At 45.7% G+C, this 22149-nt stretch overlaps 1 pseudogene; it reads left to right on the top strand.

The window, feature by feature from the left end:
• Positions 1–5254: 5254 nt before the first annotated feature.
• Positions 5255–19095, top strand: LOC120681069 (annotated as a pseudogene).
• Positions 19096–22149: the final 3054 nt, after the last annotated feature.

Below are 22149 nucleotides of genomic sequence, written 5' to 3'. Positions count from 1 at the left end.
GGTTGTGAAGAGTATTAGTGGTTTGGTGATTTACTATTGGTGCCTGCTGTGTTGATACATCCTATTATCAAATCATAGTCGTTCCGATGTTGAGGATTGAATTTCATTATTTATGTTAATCCTCCATCTTCAAAGAGGCCTTGCTTCGTGTTAGTTGTTACATATTATTTTATTAAGTAGACCGAAGTAGTTCCTTTGAAGGGCATGATTCACAGCCGAGGTTGTATATACTCAGGCTTGTCTCACTTACACAAGAAGATATGACCGATATATGATATCGTCCTTGAAAGCAAGACATGATTGGTTCGTAGGTGCTTCTCATTGTTCAAGTACATTTTTGGGCATTGAGAAATGTTTCTTGGTACGCAAGCTTTACCAAGAAATAGGGAGGCATATGTTGACACTCAAAATTGGCACGATGAAGGTTTTCTGGACAATCTGGGCAGACCGATCAGACCTCTCCTTTAAACCAGTCAGACCGGTCAAGACAAGTTTGTCAAATTGCAAATTGGACTACAACATTGCGTAGATCTCGTCGAGATGATCGAAATGCATATATAGAACATCCAATTCGGAGTCCGGATGAGGGAGTTATGCCTCCCGGAAGACCTGCACCCCGGTCTGACCGGTCAGACCGGTCCAGGGCGGTCAGACCGGTCCGAAACGCCCAATCCGAGTTAGGAGTTGTATTTTGACATGGGATTTGATAGGGTTCCGACTCCTAATGGATACAGACCTCCCCACCCTATATATATAAAGGGCCACCGCCGATTGAGGGTAATCCCAATCGATTCAACAACTCGTACCCTACTTTTTATCTCCAAACCCTAGCTTTTCCAACCCCATCTGCTGTTCTTCGCTCGTCTCGATGGCGTTCGAGGATGTTCTGAGTGGCCTGCCGACCTCAGAGCAACTCTAGATCCACGAGCTCCGACGGGGTCCCTCCCGAGCTCGAGGTTTTAGGTCTTCGCGGCGTTCTCTGTAGAACCGGTCTGACCGGTCGCCATAACCGGTCTGACCGGTCTGTGCGCAGGGAGCCCGTTGGTGAAGATCGTGTCGACGATCAACGCGCGTTCTAGCGCATTCGAGTGTGTTGGCGCAAATTAGTGTCAACAAGGTCCTAAGAGTCAGAGTAGAGTCTGTCACTTTACAACTATTGTAATTTCGACAAATCCAAATAAAAGTTGATTTCTCCCGTAAATCGACTACTTGGTCTTCACTCATATGACCAATACCCCATCTCGAAAGTCACGCTCAGCATTAGAGCAGCTATTGAGTAGTTCTTATGGTTTACCTTCAAGTGCCTTTTTGACATTTACGTCTTGGGCAACCCGACGGGGTTCGTACCTAACAGTTCTGTCTGAAAGATTACTCCAGTTCATGTTTATGACACCTTACTCGCCTCTCTCGAGTAAGTTTTGGATATCCTTCTGACATTTACGTCTTAGATAACCCGATGGGGTTCATACCTAACAGTTCTGTTTTAAGGATTACTCCAGTCCTTAGTTAAAGGACACCCTACTCGCCGGCTCGAGTAGGTTTTGGATACCTTTTCGGCATTTACGTCTTGGGCAACCTGACGGGGTTCGTACCTAACAGTTCTGTCTTAAGGATTACTCCAGTCCTTGGTTAAAGGACACCCTACTTGCTGGCTCGAGTAGGTTTTGGATATCTTTTCGACATTTACGTCTTGGGCAACCCGACAGGGTTCGTACCTAACAGTTATGTCTTAAGGATTACTCCAGTCCTTGGTTAAAGGACACCCTACTCGCCAGCTCAAGTAGGTTTTGGATATCTTTTCAACATTTAGGACTTTGGCAACCCGACGGGGTTCGTACCTAACAGTTCTGTCTTAAGGATTACTCCAGTCCTTGGTTAAAGGACACCCTACTCACCAGCTCGAGTAGGTTTTGGATATTTTTTTGACATTTACATCCTGGGCAACCTGACAGGGTTCGTACCTAACAGTTCTGTCTTAAGGATTACTCCAGTCCGCGTTTAGGGCACCTTACTCGCCCTACTCGAGTAAGTTTGAATACTTCTAGAATATTTACATCTTGATTAACTCGACGGAGTTCAATCCTAACAGCCCTATTTTAGAAATCAATCCAGTCCATGTATAGGATATACTACTCGACAAGATCGAGTAGTCCTGGATATTTTCACAACAGTTGTATACTATCTGGGTGACCAAGCAAGGTCTATCCTAACTGGTCAACTACGAAAATCTCTCAATGAGTACGAATAAGTTCTTGATACTCTAAAATAGGTTGACAAGAATCCCCTGTTCACCTATCTATCAAGGAACATCTTTCGCTCCAAATACTCGATAAGAGTCTTCCTCCGGTGGACAACTAAGTCCATGTGAGCTTTGCTCAAACAAAACATTTCCTTGGAAAAGGAAACCTACACTAAGCTACGGCTTTTTACACTCTTTTAGTGCTTTTCCCACTTGGTTAATCCTGTGGGATTCAATCCTAATCGGTCAGCACTAGAGTTCTGATTCAGAATCATATAAACTCGACCCCATTCGAGAATACTTTGCCTTCCAAGGCATTTACGGATACAATTCCTTGTATCTACTATTATAACTGAGTGGGCGCGATGTTGCCTACACTCAGGATCCTCGAGTACAACTACTCGACACATCAAAGGATTTCACAATCCTACCATAAAACGAGTACTTAAACATTACACAAATATTCAATATTTGCTCAAACAGTACTCCTGGCCTATGTGCCAACTCAAATTCATTCAAAGATCAAGGAGAATCAGGCTTACTCAGGGACTCCACAATCTGGTTGGCCACCATGGAAGTTTCTTCCACATATTGACGGAATTGTTCATCCGTACAGTCAGCCTTGGCTCCCTTCCCAAGTGCGTCCATACGAGTAGATGGCCAGTAAGACTTCACCAGCCTGAGTACGTGACCCACGTACTGGCGGGTGATTGTGGAGACATACCTCTCGAAGGCCTCGGGTACTTTACGAAGTCTCCCCGCCAACGAAAGCGGTTCATCTCTGTCCCTTTCTAGGATATCCATAACCTCGGCTACTTCTTGGGCAGCATCCCTGACTTCTCTCAGCACGACAAGCTCTCGCTACATTGAGTCTAGGGACTCTAACAGCTCTTTCAGCTGCTTCATGACTCCCACCATCTCCTGGTCGCAATTCTCCTTGATCTTCTCAAGTTTTTCAATCTCATCTGTATTTCGGTACATAAGAATTGTTAGATCCAGTACCAAGCTTTCCTAAATCTTTAAAGATTTTGTACAAGCTGTGTACTCGATTGAAAGAAAATCTTATAAACACCAAGTAGACCAACTAGTCGAATGCACAGTATATGCTAAAGACTAACCTTTCTTGGACTGGGAAAGCTTTTTAAGCTTCCCCTGGAGAGCAATCTTCTCGGACGAGAGTATCTTCACCCTCTCTCTCAGAGTATTCAGCTCTGTATCGTCCTGGGCTTGACCACCCTCTCGCCCCAATGCTTCCTGCAAAAATAAAAAGATCAGTATACTACTTGATCCATACTAAAGTATTCGAAGTATTCGACTACTTACCTCCAGTAGCTTGAAAGCAAGCTCCACCTTCTCTCACGGCAAGTCACTTCCCGATGAGACCTGGGAAATGAAAATACGGGGGAAATTGTTGCTTTCACACCTTACTTGGAATGGGGATTGGGGTTTCCTTGTTCGTCTTTCTTATCTAGGCTCCTGCGCTACTACAGGATCCAGCTCCACCATTTAACCCCAAATTCCTTTGTTCACATGTTAATCTTCATGCATTTGTGCGAAGCTTTTCTAGGCATCGAGCCTCATTTTGAACTTTTCCGATTCCTTTTCCACTTGAAACCACAGCCCGACTCCTTCGTTTTAGATGTAGTAGGAGGTGCGGGTCTCCAACTTGGGCAGAGAAAGGATAGAGTGTATATTCCTTATAGTCTTAGTAGTAAAGTAATCGAATGGAAGCTCAAGTGGGATAGCTTCCCACCAATTATTCCAGGCCCTCCTATCCAATGGGCTGAGTGGAATAAGAAACCAGTCGACAAGAGTCAGATTTCTGAGCTGCTCGAGCGAATTGCCATTTTAAGACAAAATAATTTGACTGGAGAAGCAGTTGTTTTCGACTGGATGAAGAGAAGGATCCAGCCATTATAGGCTCGGGAAACACTTGGTTTCCTGTATCAAGGAATAGCTGACTCATCAAGGTACTCGGAGGAAGAGATCGCAGATGAGGTAGCATTTAGTCGAGTACAACGGCTGCTAATGAATGTAAAGAAAATCCCAGTTGTTCCTGATACATTTTCTGTTGCGAGTCCTCCGAAGCAGGTACTAGATAAGAGTAGTCGATACGTAGTGATCGAGTACTTTACCATAGTTTAAATATGATAGGATTTGCTTTCTGTAGGAGGACGTGGAGCGCTTTAAGAGTAGTCCTTCAGCGCCAGGCATTTATTCGTCCTTTTGTTTTTCCAGGCATCTCGATTTATTGACCAAGTCTTAGTATGTTCATATGGGGTTTCATACAGACAGTACTTATGTATAGCCTTGGTTGTGCAGATGAGGAGGCGGCTTGGGAGAGGAGTGATAGGGAGCTCAGCCCTACTCCGAGTACCGATACCCAAACTAGGCATCCAAGGGGTACTTGATCAGTGGCGAGGAAGCGTCTCAGCTCCTCCCAAACTGCTAGTGACAGGTAAGTGACTAGTTGTTTTTGCAATCGAGTACTTTTTTGTTGTCGATTAGCAAGTTTTGATTTGTGTTTTGCTTTTTCAAGTCCGGCGGCTAAAATGCCACAGACATCATCATCTGGGGATGATACTGTGGTGGGACAGTCTGTCCCTTCCACCATAGTGGACTCGTCAAAGGGGATCGGGACTACTCTTCCGGCGAGTAGTTCCGATGTAAGTAAAGACGGTGATGCGGGTAAGCGGGCCCTTGTTGTGAAGCCTGCCCGCAAATTTGGCATCAAGGGTCTTGCTCTGAAAAGAGCTCCTACATAAGCTGCTCGAGGCTTGTAATTGTAGGATTTGCCTTTATATCTAGTAGTTTTTTAACTACTTTGTCTTTTCAGCGACACAATCCTGGAGGTGAGCGTGGAGACTGAGGACAACTCAGCCTCTAGATCGGTGGTGGAGAAGCCCCCGAATACTCCCAATATGAGTGCTCATGATGCGGAGGCTATGGCCGACTCCATGCTTCGGGATTCTCCATTGCCGGATTCCGAAAGGGGCAATGAGAAGGTCCCGGAGGATGGCGGAAGCGACAACAGAGGAGGAAGAAGGCGAGAAGGTTCCTGAGGGAGGAGGCGAAAAGCAGCCTGAGGAGACCCCTGCAGGTAAGCTTGTACCACCTTATAGGAAAGGTATTTTACTGCTCTTAATTTGATTAAGTAGCATATTGTTCATCTAGATTCCCAAAATACAAGGAATACTGTAGGGAAGATTGAAGATGTGCCCAAGAGGGCTGTATCTGAAGTGTGGGCGAGTACGGATGATCTTTACCCAAGGCAGGATGCCATTGGATAACAGATCTGGGAACCAAAAGACCATCCGAAACTAAGGTTTCAAGGTCAGATTCGGAGCACTTACTCGTGTTCCAGCCTTCTTCCCGGGTTGGCTCTGCAGCCGCACCCTTCCCCTTGCTCACTTTCTTGGCAGCCATCCGGAAATCAACGGATCGCTTCATGCGCATACACTGGCGGAAACCCAAAGGCGAAGATGGGAAGTAAAGAGGAGCAAGAGATGTAGATCTGGGAGCTCAAGGCAAGAGCAGATCTAAAGAAGCGAAAGTAAATGGCGGCCGGTGGGGTAAAACCTAGTTACCGTTTCATTTTATAATGGCACTGGCATCATAGTAAAAACACCCAACAGGCCAACAGTCCGTTGCAAATCGCGGAAAACACGGGATTTTCTGAGACATTCCTTTTTCTAAGATTATATTCTAGAAAAAGAAAACACTCACACCCCTAGTCAACTACTCGACTTTTTTTTCCTCGACTGGGATTACATTCCAGGACAAGGAAAAGTACTCAACACAGTACAACTACTCGATATTACAACTCGAGTACTTCTTATCTAACTTTACAGCGACTCGGGTCTGCACGCACACTTCTTGACTTCCTGAGAAGCCTGCTGCAGCTAGATCGGCCCGAGGCCGTGACAAATTACAAACTTGTTATTCCCATCAAGGGAATAATGATACTCGTATTCTGGGAGAAAAGTTTTAAGAGTATGGAGGCAGATTACAGTAATCGCCTCGCAAGTCCTCTTGTAGCATCTTGCGGAGAAATTTCTCCTTCTTCCTAAATACTTTGTGACAAGATTAAGTCTCTTTACCAGAGATGTCAGTTCTTGGGCACCCAGAAACAGGCAACCCCAAGGATATGACACAACAAGACTCAACCAGTCCACAGGGAACCTGCCTCATTGGAAGATGCAAGGACATGATGTCCAAAATGGATCCAATGAGAGCATGGGAGTGGTAGGATGAGGTAGCAGGGACTTCACTTGTCACTCGCAAGTTCTCTTCTAGCATCTTTTGCTGGAAAGGACTACACAAACTTCAAGAGAGCGAGAGCAAGAACACCAAGGATAAGCTATGGTTGCTACACGTTGGTGTTTCTGGCAATGGCCTCTCTCCCATCTTTTATAGCCACAAGGGACACTACTGTAGGACAACCCATGATGCTACAGTTGCAGCATTCACGGACGCATTCAAGGATGCAATAATGCAGATTTTCCAACAGTAACGTCCCATGTGACCACACAGTAAATAGCCATACATCCCGGGTTTTATGTCTGAAGTTATTTCGGGTGCAATCAGTGTGGCGTATTCAATTGTATCATTTTTCAAGGATTTTGCCCGAAAAAGAGGTCTTTTCGAATACCGGATCTGATGAATCCTGCAAATAATTTGAAGGGTAAAATCTGATGCCACGTCTTAAATCCTTAATTCCAAATCTATGCTCGGGGGCTACTCGCAGCAAAAGGGATTTTGATTTAAGGCTCGGGGGCTGCGGGATATGTGCATCAGAGATTTATTTTTCAAATTTTTTGGAAAATAAACAAGGAAAAAGACTGAAGTGACCCTCAACCTGATTCTGCGATTCTACCTAAGGCTCGGGGGCTACTCCATATGGAGCGCGAGTACTTCGCGCACCATATATGATCAAGATTTCGGGGCTTGAGCACCTCACAGCCTCAGAGCAACTAGAAGTACTTGGAGGACTACTTGACGTACCAGAAAGAAGAACTAGAAGCAACCAGAAGGATGTTCTGACTACTTGAAGTACTCTAAGACGCCTGGCTAAGTACTCGACGCCTGCAGGACTCGGCTACGAACAGCTCGGGGACTAGTCAGATCCGGGGCAGCGGGACAGCTTATAGGCATAGAATGTTCTAGAGTAAGGGATAGCTCATAGATGTATCTTACCTCTTTTCGTAACTACCCGAATAGGCGTAGAACTAGCTGCAGTACAAAAGAAACTACCCGATTGAGTTGTAGTAGGATTCCAACAGTACTCGGTTAGGACTATCCATGTAACCCTATCCCCCAGATATATAAGGGCGGGCAGGGACCCCCTCCATACAATCAACACCTAAGGCAATACAAACCACCACACAGGACGTAGGGTATTACGTAACTCGTGGCCCGAACCTATCTAAATCTTTGTGTTCCTTGCACCATCGAGTTCAAGAGCAGTCGATCCCTACCTACAAACCTTACTGCTAAGGGTATCCCTAAGCAGGCTTGGTGGTAAACACCGAAAGGCTCGTCCTCGGCAGCCATTCCGCCCGGCTCCCTGCACGCGGGGAGGCTCATGATTTTTTTTTTCATTTTTAGATACGTAGTTGATGTTGAATCTTTCCCTGTAAATCTCTCGTGTAGTATAATTTTTCTTATATCTTAGCTCTTTGTAATCTTGGCTTGAATGTTGCAACCTAAGTGAATCTTTTCTAGCTACTCCTTCCTTTCTGCTTTTCTTCCCAATGTCGTTACTTATCTTTTTCTTTCTTTGTTCTTGTTCTTGAAGAACAAAGGAACAAGGGAGAGAGAAAGGATGACGAGCAGGAGAAGCAACTTGTTTTTTTTTGCGCGAAAAATATCTCTAGTACCGGTTGGTATTCCTGACCGGTACTAAATGCATCATTTAGTACCGGTCAGACCAACCGGTACTAAATGCATTAGCATTTAGATGCATTTAGTACCGATCGGCGATACCGGGCGGGGAACTAGTACTAACTAAGGGTTCCCGCCCGGTACTAACACATAGTTTTCTAGCAGTGGCGAGTTCGTGGTGGTGTACATGCACTCTCGTGTGGACCACGGCGGCAACTTCCTCGGCGTCGGTGCCGGAGCCTACGAGTGGCTGCCGGCCGCCGTCAAGGACTAGGCTGTGCACCATCTACTTACCTGGCGCTCTCCAGTCTAGGCTCTTTTTCCCACCTTCGGCCGCTTCCTCTTCAGCTCTGGGTACGGTCATGGCCGTCACCAAATTACATGACTGTTGGAGGCCAAAATTGGCAAACACCGAGGCCAACCGGTCTGGCCGGTTGGGCCAACCGGTCAGACCGGTCTGGGCCTGTGCAGTCCGAGTAGAGTTAGGGATTTTAATTTGGAATCCATTTGTAACTTAATTTGGAAGGAGTACATCTTCCCCGACCTATAAATATAAAGATCACGGCCGATTGAGGTCCTTCTACCCAATCAAATCAATCAATCTACTATTTTCCTAATTTTCTCCAAACCCTAGCTTTTCAAACTCGTGCTGTTCTTTGCTCGTCTCGACGGCGTTCAAGGACATCTTGAGTGGCCTGCCGACCTCAAGACAACCCTAGATCTGTGAGCTCCGACTGGGTCCCTCCCGAGTTCGGGTTTTAGGTCTTCGCGAAGCTTCTCTGCGTCCGACCGGTCTGACCGGTTGGCGCGACCGATCTGACCAGTCGCCGGCGAGCTTCGTTCAAGTCCGGCCGATGTGATCCTGCGCGTTCTAGCGCTTGTGTGTTGGCCAATTCTGCGTTAACATACTTTTTGGCGACTCCGCTGGGGAAAGATCTGAGTTCATCGGGCGAAATAGCCGGTGAGAAGGTTGATCCCAAGGTAGATGCAACTCCCATCGACATCAAGTACGAAGACATACCTGAGGAGACACGCAAGCAATTCGAGGCTGCGATCCAGATGGAATAGGAGGATGCCAAGAAGAGATTGCTTGCATGCTTCGGGAAGACTCGGCAAGGTGTGTTCAAGAAGGAGGAGTTCAACATACCCACATTCGCACCGGCACCGCCGAACCCATCTACTACGGCTACCGCTACTGCTTTATCTGCTTCCACTTCAAGCGAGGTAAGTATTACCTTCGATTCTATTAAGCAATTTGCCGATGCCTTTTTGAGTAGATTCGAACAGTCCCAAAAGCTTACACAAGATATACTTATGGACTTGAGTATGCAAAACAAGGGGAAGAAAACTGTCGATGATTATTCCAATTTTCCCCTAACCCTAGTCTTTCGGCCGCACCGTCAGAGAATTATCAGTATGGTATACTGCCGAATTACTTCGCGGGACAGACGCCCCCGCCGGGCTCAGTTCGGCCGTCCAGGGCCGAACAGGTCAGATCGGTCGCCCCGACCGGTCAGACCGGTGCCCTGGCGGGCGGACCGGTTAGACCGGTGCCATGGTGCTCAGTTCTGCGTCACAGCCACAAGTCGCGCCTCCTTCTGCTTCAGCTGATTATAGCCTGGAGCGAGAATTGGTGGATTTTGTGCCGTTGTATACGACAAAGTCATACGGTGAACCCTCTTTTCCTCCACCATTGCCCAAGGATGTTTGGGATAATTGGCTTAGGGCCAGTCCGCAGTATGCCGCACAAACTGATCCTATGACACATCGTTTTGGCCAAACATCTACGGGTAACTATGAGGCCGATCTTGCTAGGATGAGAGAAGATCTGGCTGATATGTTTAAAGAAAAACTTGGTTTTGTTGCAGTTAGGAGTTGGCTATATAGTATGTCGTACGCTGATGCATTTGATTTGATTCCTTACCCCACTGGTTGGCGTGTTCCTGATTTTGTCAAGTTTAGCGGTGATGATAACCGATCCACTTGGGAGCATATTAGCCAATATATTGCTCAACTTGGAGAAGTCGATTCTAGCAAGTTTTTACGCGTTCACATGTTTTCTTTATCTTTGACTGGAATGGCTTTCTTTTGGTTTTCGTCGTTAGCTCCTAACTCGATTCGTTCTTGGGACGAATTAGAGCAAAAGTTTCATGATCATTTTTATAGTCTGGATAATGAAACTAAGTTGGTAGATTTGACATCGGTTAGACAGGGTAGAGATGAGTCTATCCAAGAATACTTTAAAAACTTTAAAGATATCAAGAACCGATGCTTTAATTTGTCACTTTCTGAAAAGGATTTGGTTGATTTGGCTCTTGCGGGTTTGTTGGCGCCTACCAATGTCACCAGCGATGACGCCCGCAGACGCCAATTTAAGGTGGCAGTATTTCATGAACCACGAATAACTCTGCAAGCGCACGGAATACCGTGTAGCATTTTACCCGGGAGTATACCGGGGTGTCATTTATATTTCTGCAGGGAAGGCGATGAGTGAGAAGATATATAGATTAGTTGGTGAACTCTATCTATATTGGATATTCTCATGCATAAACAGGGGGTAAGATAATAACATGGTAAGAGGTAGTGTGACACACACACAAACTACCCTCTTGGATAAATAAAAGATAAAAGAAAGATAAAAGATGCTTTAGGCCGGGAGAAAGGTAAAAGTCAGAGCTCGAGTTAGCTATGCTAGGCTAGCTATATCTACAATTTCTCATTGGTTAGCTCGTCAGAGATTAAACTACACAACAGGGAGATCGCTATCGAAGTAACGGGACCAGCCCGTACACCCCGGCGACTTTATGTACCTCCTACCCCCCTAGACCGAACGTGGAGGATTACTAAAAGGCTTGAACAGGGCTGTCACCACCTGCCGGCTACCTTTACAAACCGTGGGTATAGTTGACATCCAGCAACTCTTAGCTAATCTAGACACCATGTCTACACTAATAAGGGATACTCTAGTGTCCCACGCGGAGCCCCCTCCCTTTGGATGGACAGACATCACACTAGAGCAATCATACGAATACTGGAGCAGTTGATAAAGTTCTAAGAACAAAAGACTAACCATCTCCAGCACAGGGCGATCATGCAATGCAAGCATTGAATAATAACGCAACCATGACAAGAAGCTTATACTTGATAACTCAGAATATACTTCAAGCAGATATCGGTAACCATAGTCTAATTCTATTACAAACGACCGAATATTACAAGAGAGAGTTAGAAATGAACCTATACCAGACTCTCGAGCAACTCTGTCGACTCGATGACTCCTAGACTTCTCCTAAACTCCACTAAGACTAAAGACTATGCAAGGAATGCAAGAGAGGAGATGAGAGGTGTGTGGTGTGTGTGTGTCCTATTCTCCGCCCCCCCCCCCTTGTATTTAATGCAGGGAGCCACGGGGTGAAGCCTTCACAACCGACGTAGGGGACCAATGGGGAGATGCCACGTGCCCTGGTTGAGGCGGTGGGGCCCACAGGCTAGGTCGGTCGACCAGATAGGTCGGTCGGCCAGCCCGGGCCACCAACCGCCCCCAACTTCTTCTGGCAGGCTGTCTTGGGCCTCCTTATCTGATCCACGCTGGGATTGGCCTATCTTGACTTGTTTGAATTGGGTTCTTGCATCACTTTTGGTCCATCTGAGAAATCGGTGCTCTAACAATTTCTGTGATTTTATGTCGGGCTAAAGTGTGCATGTAACCTGCATATTAGCTTGAAAACATAACTTGCATATTCTAAAAGGTAAAGTGTGGTATAGGGACTTTATTGGATAAGGATGTGTGTAAGAAATGCAAACTCTCATGATTATCTAATCAAATTGACGCCTGGAAATGGTCGTTAGTGAGCGTCAACAGGGTTTACATTCTAGTTATAGAGAAAAGCTTGATGGTTCGAGTTTTTATTCTATAAATCAGTTTCAGGCTAAAGCTTTGAGTCAAGAAACCAAGCTTAAAAAAGAAAAGGACACCTACAAGTCCCATCGTTCAAACACTCATGTTGTTGAATATGATTCTGATTCATCGGACGATGAGGATAAAGAGGTGTATGCAGCTAAGTTTGTTTGGCCCGCCTCGTCCAAACCATCTACTTGTACATCTCTTAAGCCGACTCAAAAGAATCGGCAAGAGGAGATGAAGTTTACTTTCGATGTGTCCAAGTGTGATCGCATTTTTGATGAATTATTACGACTTGGACATTTGAAAGTTACTCATGTTATACACCGCTTGAGGAGCTAAAGCGGTGCACTTATTGCAAATTTCATAATTCTTCATCTCATGCAACTAATGATTGTAATGTGTTTCATCGACAGGTACAATCAGCCATAAATAAAGGACAATTGGCCTTTCCGAAGATGAAGATAGATAAAGCTCCATTCCCAGTTCATACCATTGATCTCAGCAATGCAAATGTGCTAATTCGGCCGGAACAAGCCGAAGGGGCAAAAGACAAGAATGTGATCATTGGTGATGAAAGGCCATTGACTGTTGATAAAAAAATTCTGGCCAGGGAGGTGATACAGGAGAAGACTCTTGATGGGAAGAAGAATCTGAGGATCATACTTAAGCCTCGCACGCTCGGGGGGGGGGGCAAGAGGGTTCTTCTTCAGGCGACCGGTCTGCTGCTCAACTGAGACCAGTCAGACTGGTTTCTCCGACCGGTCAGACTGGTCAGGCCGGTTCTGACGGCCGGTCAGACCACCCTGGTGGTCAGCCCCGGACATTCAAGCCAATGCGACCGGAAGTGGGTACATGGAAGACTAACCAGACAAAGGTGCAGGGCAAGATCGCAAATCAGAAGCCTACCTTTGGACAATTATTGAACAAGTACTCAAAGGCCGTTCGAAACGTTCGGCCCCTAAAAAAGAGACCGAGGTCACCTCCACGTCAAGGCGCACCTTCATCTCCTAGGGGAGAATCAAGCAAGCACAGGGGTGATGTGGTTACCTTGTTCCCTCCTCGGCAAATGTAGCCGATGTATGCTACAATGCCATGGGCTCCACCGGCATCGAATTCTCAGTTTCCCACATGTGAAAATGGGGGATTTTGGATGCAATGTTATCTGATGCCGTATCCCCACACTTCCAGGGGGACGGAAGCTCCAGAGGACCTGTGTTTCATAGGTTGAAGCAGCCAGTTCACGACCAATTGGGTCAGCACCAATCTGGTCAAAGGCAAAAACCCGGAACGGTCAGACCGGTCTACCCCAACCGGTCAGACCGGTCTCAGCAGAGGTCAGCCCAAGTTTGTCCAGTTCGCCAAGAATATATGTTAAAGAATAGAAGGATGAACTAGTGCCAATGCAAGTTGATTCTGAGAAGGTTCCAGCTGCAAAGGTTGTGCAAGTTGAAGATGAAAAGGGCAAAGCTCAAGATGCACAAGAGGGACCGGTGATCATCGAGAAACCGGTCAATGTTTCTCAGAAGCTTGTGTTGGCCAATAATCATGAGGCCAGCAGCAGCAACCTCAAGGACCAAGACAAGGAGAAGTACTTCCAGCCTAGGTGGTGCCCATCGGGGTTGACACACACTCAGAAGAGGAGGCTGCAGCATCTTTGCCGCCAAGAACAGAAGGAAAAGGAGGCGGAGAAGTTGAGGGATGAACAGTTCGACAAATATAGACCAAGGATCCCTCAAGGCAAGGTGTGGCAGGTCAAGGCAGCTGACCAGCCTACAGGTCCAGTCGGACCGCTACAGCCGACAGGTCAGACCGGTGTCCCGGACCGGTATGACTGGTGTCCCGGACCGGTCTGACCGCTCAGAGCAACCGGTCAGACCAGTCGATCCTAAGCCTGAGCAGAAGGCCGAAGAGATTGTCTCCACTTCGGCTACTGGCGCATCAGAGGTTCCATCAACTCCCCCAGCAGCAGAGGACGAGGAGTTGGTGGATTACGAGGCTTCTTCGGACGCACAAATATGGAGATCAATGTTGTGCGCTTTTCTAATGATTATTGGGCGATTCCGGAGGAGGAGACGGCACATCTGGACTTTGGGCCCCGCGAAGCTATATTTCAAAAGCCCAAAGATTCATATAATCATTTGAAGGTTCTCTATGTGAGGGGGCACATCAACGGGAAGCCAGTTTCTCGTATGCTTGTGGATAGTGGGGCAATTGTCAACTTGATGCCCTATTCGCTCTATAAGAAGCTCGGCAGGATGGACGAAGAGCTCATCAAGACGAACATAATGGTCAGCGGCGTTGGAGGAGGTGATCCCATTGGTGCCAAGGGGGTTGCTTCATGGAGTTGACCATTGGGAGCAAGACGGTTGCGACGGCATTCTTCGTCTTCGAGGTGCAAGATAACTTCAACCTCATACTTGGACGTGATTGGATTCATGCCAATCAATGTGTACCATCTTCCTTGCACCAGTTTCTTATTCAGTGGATCGGCGATGAGGTTGAGGTTGTGCATGGGCTTGACCGATAATGACTTGATTAGTTGCACTAAGGAGGGTTTTGTCTCTGTAGTCTTAAAGCTGATGGAGAATCGACTACATTTGCTTCTATGATGCAGCAGGGCAATGACACAGAGCTGACCGGTTAGACCAGCCGAAGCCGACCGGTGTACCAGACCGGTCCAGTGCAGACTGGCTGCAGCAGTGCATCGAGCACTATTGGGACAAGGCGAACGATATGTGCGAGGCTATTGAAGACTTGGATGACTTAGACAAGTTAGGCCAAGGTTTTATGTCGACTGATCCTTTAGAAAAGGTAGATATTGGAGATGGTTCTATTCCTAGGCTGACTTTTGTAAATGCTAATTTATCGGATGTTTGTAAAGCCGATTTAATAAAGTTATTGAAAGAATATGTCGATTGTTTTGCATGGGAATATTCTGAGATGCTTAGTTTGAGTCGTGATTTGGTTGAGCATCGGCTGCCGATTAAAGCCGGTTTTAGACCTTATAAGCAACCTTATAGGCATTTTAATCCTATTATGTTTGACCGAATAAAAGAAGAAATTAATCGCTTATTAGATGCTAGATTTATTCGGTCTTGTTGTTTTGCGGAGTGGATCTCTAATATTGTGCCCGTTGAAAAGAAATATTCGGGCAAGATTAGAGTTTGCATTGATTTTAGAGATCTTAATAAAGCTACTCCTAAAGATGAATATCATATGCCTATAGCAGATATGTTGATCAATGAGGCTTTTGGACATCGTGTTATAAGTTTTCTTAATGGTAATGCAGGTTACAATCAAATATTTATGGCCGAAGAGGATACGTCTAAAACGGCCTTTAGATGTCCTAGTTTCGTTGGTTTGTTTGAGTGGGTTGTCATGACTTTTGGATTGAAGAATGCTAGTGCTACTTATTAAAGGGCTATGAATTTGATTTTTCATGATTTAATTGGTATTATATTCGAGGTCTATATTGATGATATTGTGATTAAATCGGTCAGCTTGAGTCATTATTTGGCTAATTTGAGACTTGCTCTTCAGAGGATGCGTCAGTATGGATTGAAGATGAACCCGCTCAAGTGTGCTTTTGGTGTATCGGCTGGGAAGTTCTTGGGCTTCATTATTCATGAGAAGGGCATAGAGATTGATCCAAAGAGAATTGAAGCCATGAAGAAAGTGGAGACTCTTGCTTGCAAGAAAGACTTGCAAAAGTTTTTGGGCAAAGTAAATTACTTGAGAAGATTTATTTCTAATTTGTCCTGAAAGATAGATGCTTTTACTCCTATTCTTCGATTAAAGAATGAAGCTGAATTTACTTGGGGGCAGGACAGCAAGAGGCTTTTGAGAAGATCAAGAAGTATTTGTCTTCACCACCGGATCTCAAGGCGCCTAAAAGAGGTATTCCTTTTAGGTTTTATGTGGCTGCCGAAGACAAAGTTATTGATGCTATTTTGACTCAAGAAATCGAAGGAAAGGAGTATGTTATCACATATGTTGGCCGACGACTTATTGATGCGGAAATAAGGCATACATTTATTGAGAAATTGTGTTTATCATTATATTATGTTTGTACCAAGCTAAGGCATTATTTTTTATCAAGTACTTGCATAGTTACTTGTCAAGCCGATGTTATTAAGCATATGCTACAAAAGCCAATTTTGAGTGGTAGAATCGGAAAGTGGGCTTATGCACTTGTTGAATATGATTTGGCCTATGAGTCTTTGAGAGCTATTAAAGGCCAAACTGTAGCGGATTTCATTGTTGAACATCGGATTAATGATGGGCATGTTTTGGAAGTCGGCTATGTTGCTTGCACACCATGGAAGTTATTCTTTGATGGATCGGCTTGTGATGATGGACAAGAAATTGGTGCCGTTCTAATCTCCCCGAATGGTACTATTTTTTTAGTTCTCAAATCGATTAGAAGAAGAGCGCACGAATAACCAAGTTGAATATGAGGCACTTCTATTTGGCTTGGAGTTCTTGGAATAAATGGGCGTTAAACATGTGGAAGCTTATGGTGATTTACTTCTAGTGGTGCAGCAAGTATCCAAGGTATGCTAATGCTATAACGGATCTCTAAATGCATATCTTGATATATGCTTTGATATTATCTCTTGTTTTGATAAATTTGTAATCCGACATATTCCAAGAGATAGTGATAAAAAGACAAATACTCTAGCTCAGCAAGCATCTGGTTATGATGTTACTAAAAAATATTTTAACATGAAAAAGCCGATGCGAGTAACAGCCGAGTTACTGATTCTGGACGAACCGGTCAGACCGGACGCCCTGACCGGTCTGACCACTCAGACCGGTCTGACCGGTCTAGAGACTGGTCTGCCCGGTCGGCCGCCACTTTCGATTCCAAAGGGAAGGCCGAGGTTGCTGATTGGAGGGTGCCTATTGTGATATATTTAAAGGACTCTAGTCATGGTGCGGAATGGAGTATTCGGCGTTTGGCATTTAAATACATTTTGATCGACGATGAGCTTTTTCGTCGAACCGCCGAAGATGTACTTCTCAACTACTTAGATTCTGATCAAGCCCGTGTAACTATGGGGGAAGTTCATGAAGGCATCTGTGGTATACATCAGTCGGCTCCTAAAATGAAGTGGTTACTTAGGAGAGCCGGTTTCTATTGGCCAACTATGATGCCAGATTGTTTCAGATATTATAAAAGGTGTAAAGAATGTCGGCGATTTGGTAATGTTCAATTAGTACCTGCTGCGTCATTGCATCCTATTATGAAGCCATGGCCGTTCAGAGGTTCGGGGTTGGATTTCATTGGTCAGATTAATCCCCCTTCTTCAAAGGGACATCGCTTCGTGTTGGTTGCTACGGATTACTTTACTAAGTGGACCGAAGCGGTTCCTTTGAAGAATATGACAAACCGGAAGGTAATTGAGTTTATTACAGAGCATATTATTCATAGATTCGGTATTTCTCAAACTTTGACAACGGATCAAGGTTCATCTTTTATTTCAAAGGAGGTACGTAATTTTGCCGAATCATATAAGATTAAGATACTCAATTCATCTCTGTATTATGCTCAGGCCAATGGTCAGGCCGAGTCTAGTAATTAAATCTTGATAAAGCTCATCAAGAAGAAGATAGAGGAGAATCCTAGGAGGTGGCATGAGGTTCTATGTGAGGCATTGTGGGCTCATCGTATATCTAGACATGGTGCTACTAAAGTTACTCCTTTTGAGCTTGTTTATGGTCAAGAGGTCATTTTGCCCGTTGAGGTGAATCTTGACGCTTATAGATTGGCTAAACAAAATGATCTTTCTGCTGTTGATTACTATGACTTGATGATGGACAATATTGATGAAGTAAGCGACAAACGGATGCAAGCTTTGAAGGAAATTGAGAAGAACAAACTTCGGGTGGCTAGAGCTTACAACAAGAAGGTAAGAGCAAAATCTTTTTAGGTTAGTGAGTTGGTTTGGAAGACAATATTGCCTCTTGGGACAAAAAGCAATAAGTTCGGCAAGTGGTCGTCAAGTTGGGAGGGACCGTACAGGATCATCAAGGTTATCTTCGGAAATTCTTATATGGTGGAGGCGATGCAAGGAGAGCGTCTTCCAAGGGCTCTTAACGGAAGATACTTGAAGAAATACTACCCCAACGTGTGGTAAGACGCTTGAAGACGAAGATGACTGGTATAGAGTATCGTCCTTAGCATTATTTTAGTTTTGTACTTTCTATTTAAATTTATGTACGTAACTAGGCTAGCTTCTAGTACTTGCTTTTTTTGCTTGCAAAACTCACCAAAAAGTCAGGGGGACATATGTTGGAGGCCAAAATTGGCAAACACCGAGACCGACCGGTCAGACTGGTCTGGGCCTGTGCAGTCCGAGTAGAGTTAGGAATTATAATTTGGAATCCGTTTAAAACTCAATTTGGAAGGGGTACGTCTTCCCCGGCCTATAAATATAAAGGTCACGGCCGATTGAGGTACTTCTACCCAATCGAATCAATCAATCTACTATTTTTCTATTGTTCTCCAAACCTTAGCTTTTCCAACCTCGTGATGTTCTTTGTTCGTCTCGACGGCTTTCAAGGACGTCTTGAGTGGCCTGCCGGCCTCAAGATAATCCTAGATCTGCGAGTTCCGACGAGGTCCCTCCCGAGTTCACGGTTTTAGGTCTTCGCGAAGCTTCTCTGCGTCCGACCGGTCTGACCGATTGGCGTGACCGGTCTGACCGGTTGCCGGCGAGCTTCGTTCGGTTCTCATCATTACGATCCTGCGCGTTCTAGCATTTATGTGTTGGCCAATTCTGCGTCAACAATGACTTACCGCGATCCGATCAGCTTCTGCGGCTTTTGCATTAAAGAGCTGAATTTTTTATCTGGGAATCTGGGATTTGGGTCTTGCTCGCAGGCTGTACGAGAAGCTGATGAGGTACATGAGCAGGCTCGAGTATGTACGTGTGGGCGCACATGGACAAGGGGCAGCTGGAGGTCCCGGCCGGACTGCGTGCGCAAGCACGACGAGGAGCTGGAGCACCCTCCGCTCATGGACGGCGGCATCGAGGCCACGGAGATGGGCCGAGAGAGATGGTGAGGATCCTTTAAACGTGCAAAATGATCTTTTCGTATGCCATTTAACAGTGTATGGATGGGAAAAATGAGCGGAGTGTTAAATTGGGGATGAAAGTTGAAATCGTGGCCATATAAGGAATAAAAAATTTTAAAGGGCCAAGAAAGGAACCAGTAACTTTACAGCTTCTCCAGTGACCTTTCCGATTGAGTGACCTTTCCCGGTGAATCGAATCATACGATTAAAAAGAGCGAGCATGTCCTGATGAATTGATTCCTCTATGGTTGGGTCTGTACCTGCCCTACCATTGAATAAAAAAGTTCAATCTTCCTCTCCGATGTAATGGTAGGTAGGCGTGCTTCACTGCATATTCTTGATTTTTTTTTTGATAATACGTATCTATATTCTTAGATAAGGAAAACATACAAGTACTCGTACGCATACAGAGACGTACGTAGAGGATACAGAGGAAGCTGATACAGCCAAACTTCACAAAGGACCCTAACCAAAAGAGAAATTGCAAAGAAGCCCCTGGAACCTTCGTGAAACCCCTGCCGTCGACCTCGTCGTCGCCGGCTATCGCCGTTGAGGAAGAAGCCGATCTTCACCGTGAGCTGCCGAGGCCCCATCGCACCCTGGCTTTTGAAGGAGTCGCAGTAGAAGTCGTCGTCGGCTGTAGCCCATCGACCGGGGACACGCCCCGACCTCTGCAACTCCCGGATCCGCGCTCGCCATCGACAACGCCGCCGCCGAGGGGAAGCCGAGCCCGATCCGGCCACCCAACCTCCACAAAACCCACAGCTTGCCCTGGATCCATCGAGCAAAAAGCCAGCGGACTCACCTGCCGACGAGCCGCCGGCCGCGGACTCCTGTACAGGGGATCCACGCCGGGAACCCCACCTCCACGCGCTCATCGACAGCGCCGGAGCGGAGCACCATCGAGACGGGGAAGAGATCAGAAGGACATTATTCCTTGACGCCGCCGCCGCCGCCTCGACTTCGACGCCGGAAATGAAACCCTAGAAACCCTAGGACCTAGACTACTGCCTGCCCCACCACCAGCCGGAAAGAGGCCGACGGTCTCCGCCACCTCACGACGCCCCGGGGGCCATCGGAGGCAGGAGAGACCGCCGGCTCCGCCGGCGGGGACGCTCGCCCTCTCACTCGCCTCTCTCAACTGTAGCAAGATTGAGAGTAGACTCTTTCTCTATCCTGCTATGGTTCGGTTGCTGCAGCAGTGAAGATTTGCTTTGAGGAATCCACATCGAATGATGGTTCGGCCACTAGAGAAGCTCTTAGGGATGTCAAATAAGAACTTTTGAGTAAAATACACCAGAGATCCATCAACTTGTAGGAGGATGTCATTTAGATCCAACAACTTCAAAATTGCATTTTTTGGTCCATAAATTTGTAATTTGTGTAACTTAGATCCATGAACTCTGAAAGTTCATTCCTAGGTCCATAAATTTGTAATTCGTGCCACTTAGGTCCATACCCCTCTACCTAGCCATCATGCACTGATATCACACCAACATGAATCTACACGGTTACCACACATTGCTATAGAATTGTGAAATTTGAACCTCAATTTCAAATCAAGTGCATAGGATGGGGAGAGGGGGAATGAAAGAGTTATTTTGGAGGTTATTGATATGTATTGGGATTCAAAGGGGGCTTTCGGACCGCCATTGGTGAGTTCTGAAGCTTATATCCATATATAACCCCGTAATATGGGTGGAGAGTATGAAGTGATTGCTTTGGAAAGATGGAGGAAGTTATAGAGGAACTCAACAACATGTGTACCGTGGTTGGGGATATTATTTCCTCCGTGACGTGTGTGGCCGGATATGGTAGTGCAAGTTGTTGTGGCGAAAAATCTTGCGACGATATTAGATTTGGATCAACCCAAGTGGTTCTCGGTCAGGGGTTGAAAAATACTTATGGATAACTATATCAGGGCGACTTTTAACGGCCTATAACCACACAATTACTTATGGATGAAGTTCATGAACCAAAAAATGTACTTTCGGAGTTTATGGACCTAAGTGCAGTGGCACAACTTACAAGTTTATGGACCTAAAAATATATTTTCATAGTTTATAGATCTAAGCGACACAAATTATAAGTTGATGGATCTATAAATGTATTTTTGGAGTTTGTGGATTTAAATGGCACACGATTACATGTTGGTGGACCTGACGCATTCTACTCAGAAATTTTCTTAGGAAAGATCGGACGTCGGCCTCATGCATGGCCCCGGCATAGCCCCCGCGTGGGTCCTGCACCATTCCATAAACGTGTGACTGCCTGATTGGCCGTGCCAGGCAGAGCACCGGATGCCCAGAGCCTCCCAGACAGTTAAAGTAACACAACACCGTAAGGTGAGCGGCGTGTGGATGAAGATGGGAATAGCTTTTGCTGGTACATAAGTACACCACTGATTTATGTTTATTGCATCCGATCTCCCTTTATACGCATGCCAAGATATGCCACCATGAAAAGCTGGTGCCTTTCACAACTTGTGTTGCCTCTTTTTCAGGTTTCCCCTGGTCTTCTCTTCCTCCCTTTGCTTCAGACCTTCAGTACGTTCTTATAGCCAAGCTCCAGCTCGCGACTACCGAGCAATCAAGACCGTTATCTCAGGTCGCATAGCAGCGGTCTCCACTCTCCAGCATCTCCCAGTTCCGGGATCTATAGCATGGTGTGCACAAAACAACTCAAGCTTTTCACAAGCAGTGATTTGTTGATATGGATATGAGATACTATAGGAAAATCCTCCTCGTGATGTGCACATGCAAGGAGAGTAATTTCTTCTTGTGAATATGCCAAAACACAAGGGAAATGTAACCTATGGTGTGGACCAATCTTAGATTAATTTAATATCTAGTTTGCTGCCTTACAAGAGAAGTAATAAGTCTCTTAAAATTAGAGAGAGACAGACATGAAATTTCAGAACAGAGCTTCCAAAGGAGAAGAAATGAGAGAGGAAGAAGATGATGATTGGAGAGGAGATTTTGCATGGACTTGTCCTCAAGGTTGTGAAATCGATCAGATCCACAACCATGGTACCGCTAGTAT

The sequence above is a fragment of the Panicum virgatum genome, chromosome 7N (genome assembly GCF_016808335.1).
Source record: "Panicum virgatum strain AP13 chromosome 7N, P.virgatum_v5, whole genome shotgun sequence".
Taxonomy (NCBI): Eukaryota; Viridiplantae; Streptophyta; class Magnoliopsida; order Poales; family Poaceae; genus Panicum; species Panicum virgatum.
Note: the sequence above shows the minus strand (reverse complement) of the source record. Positions and strands in the feature narration are given on the sequence as shown.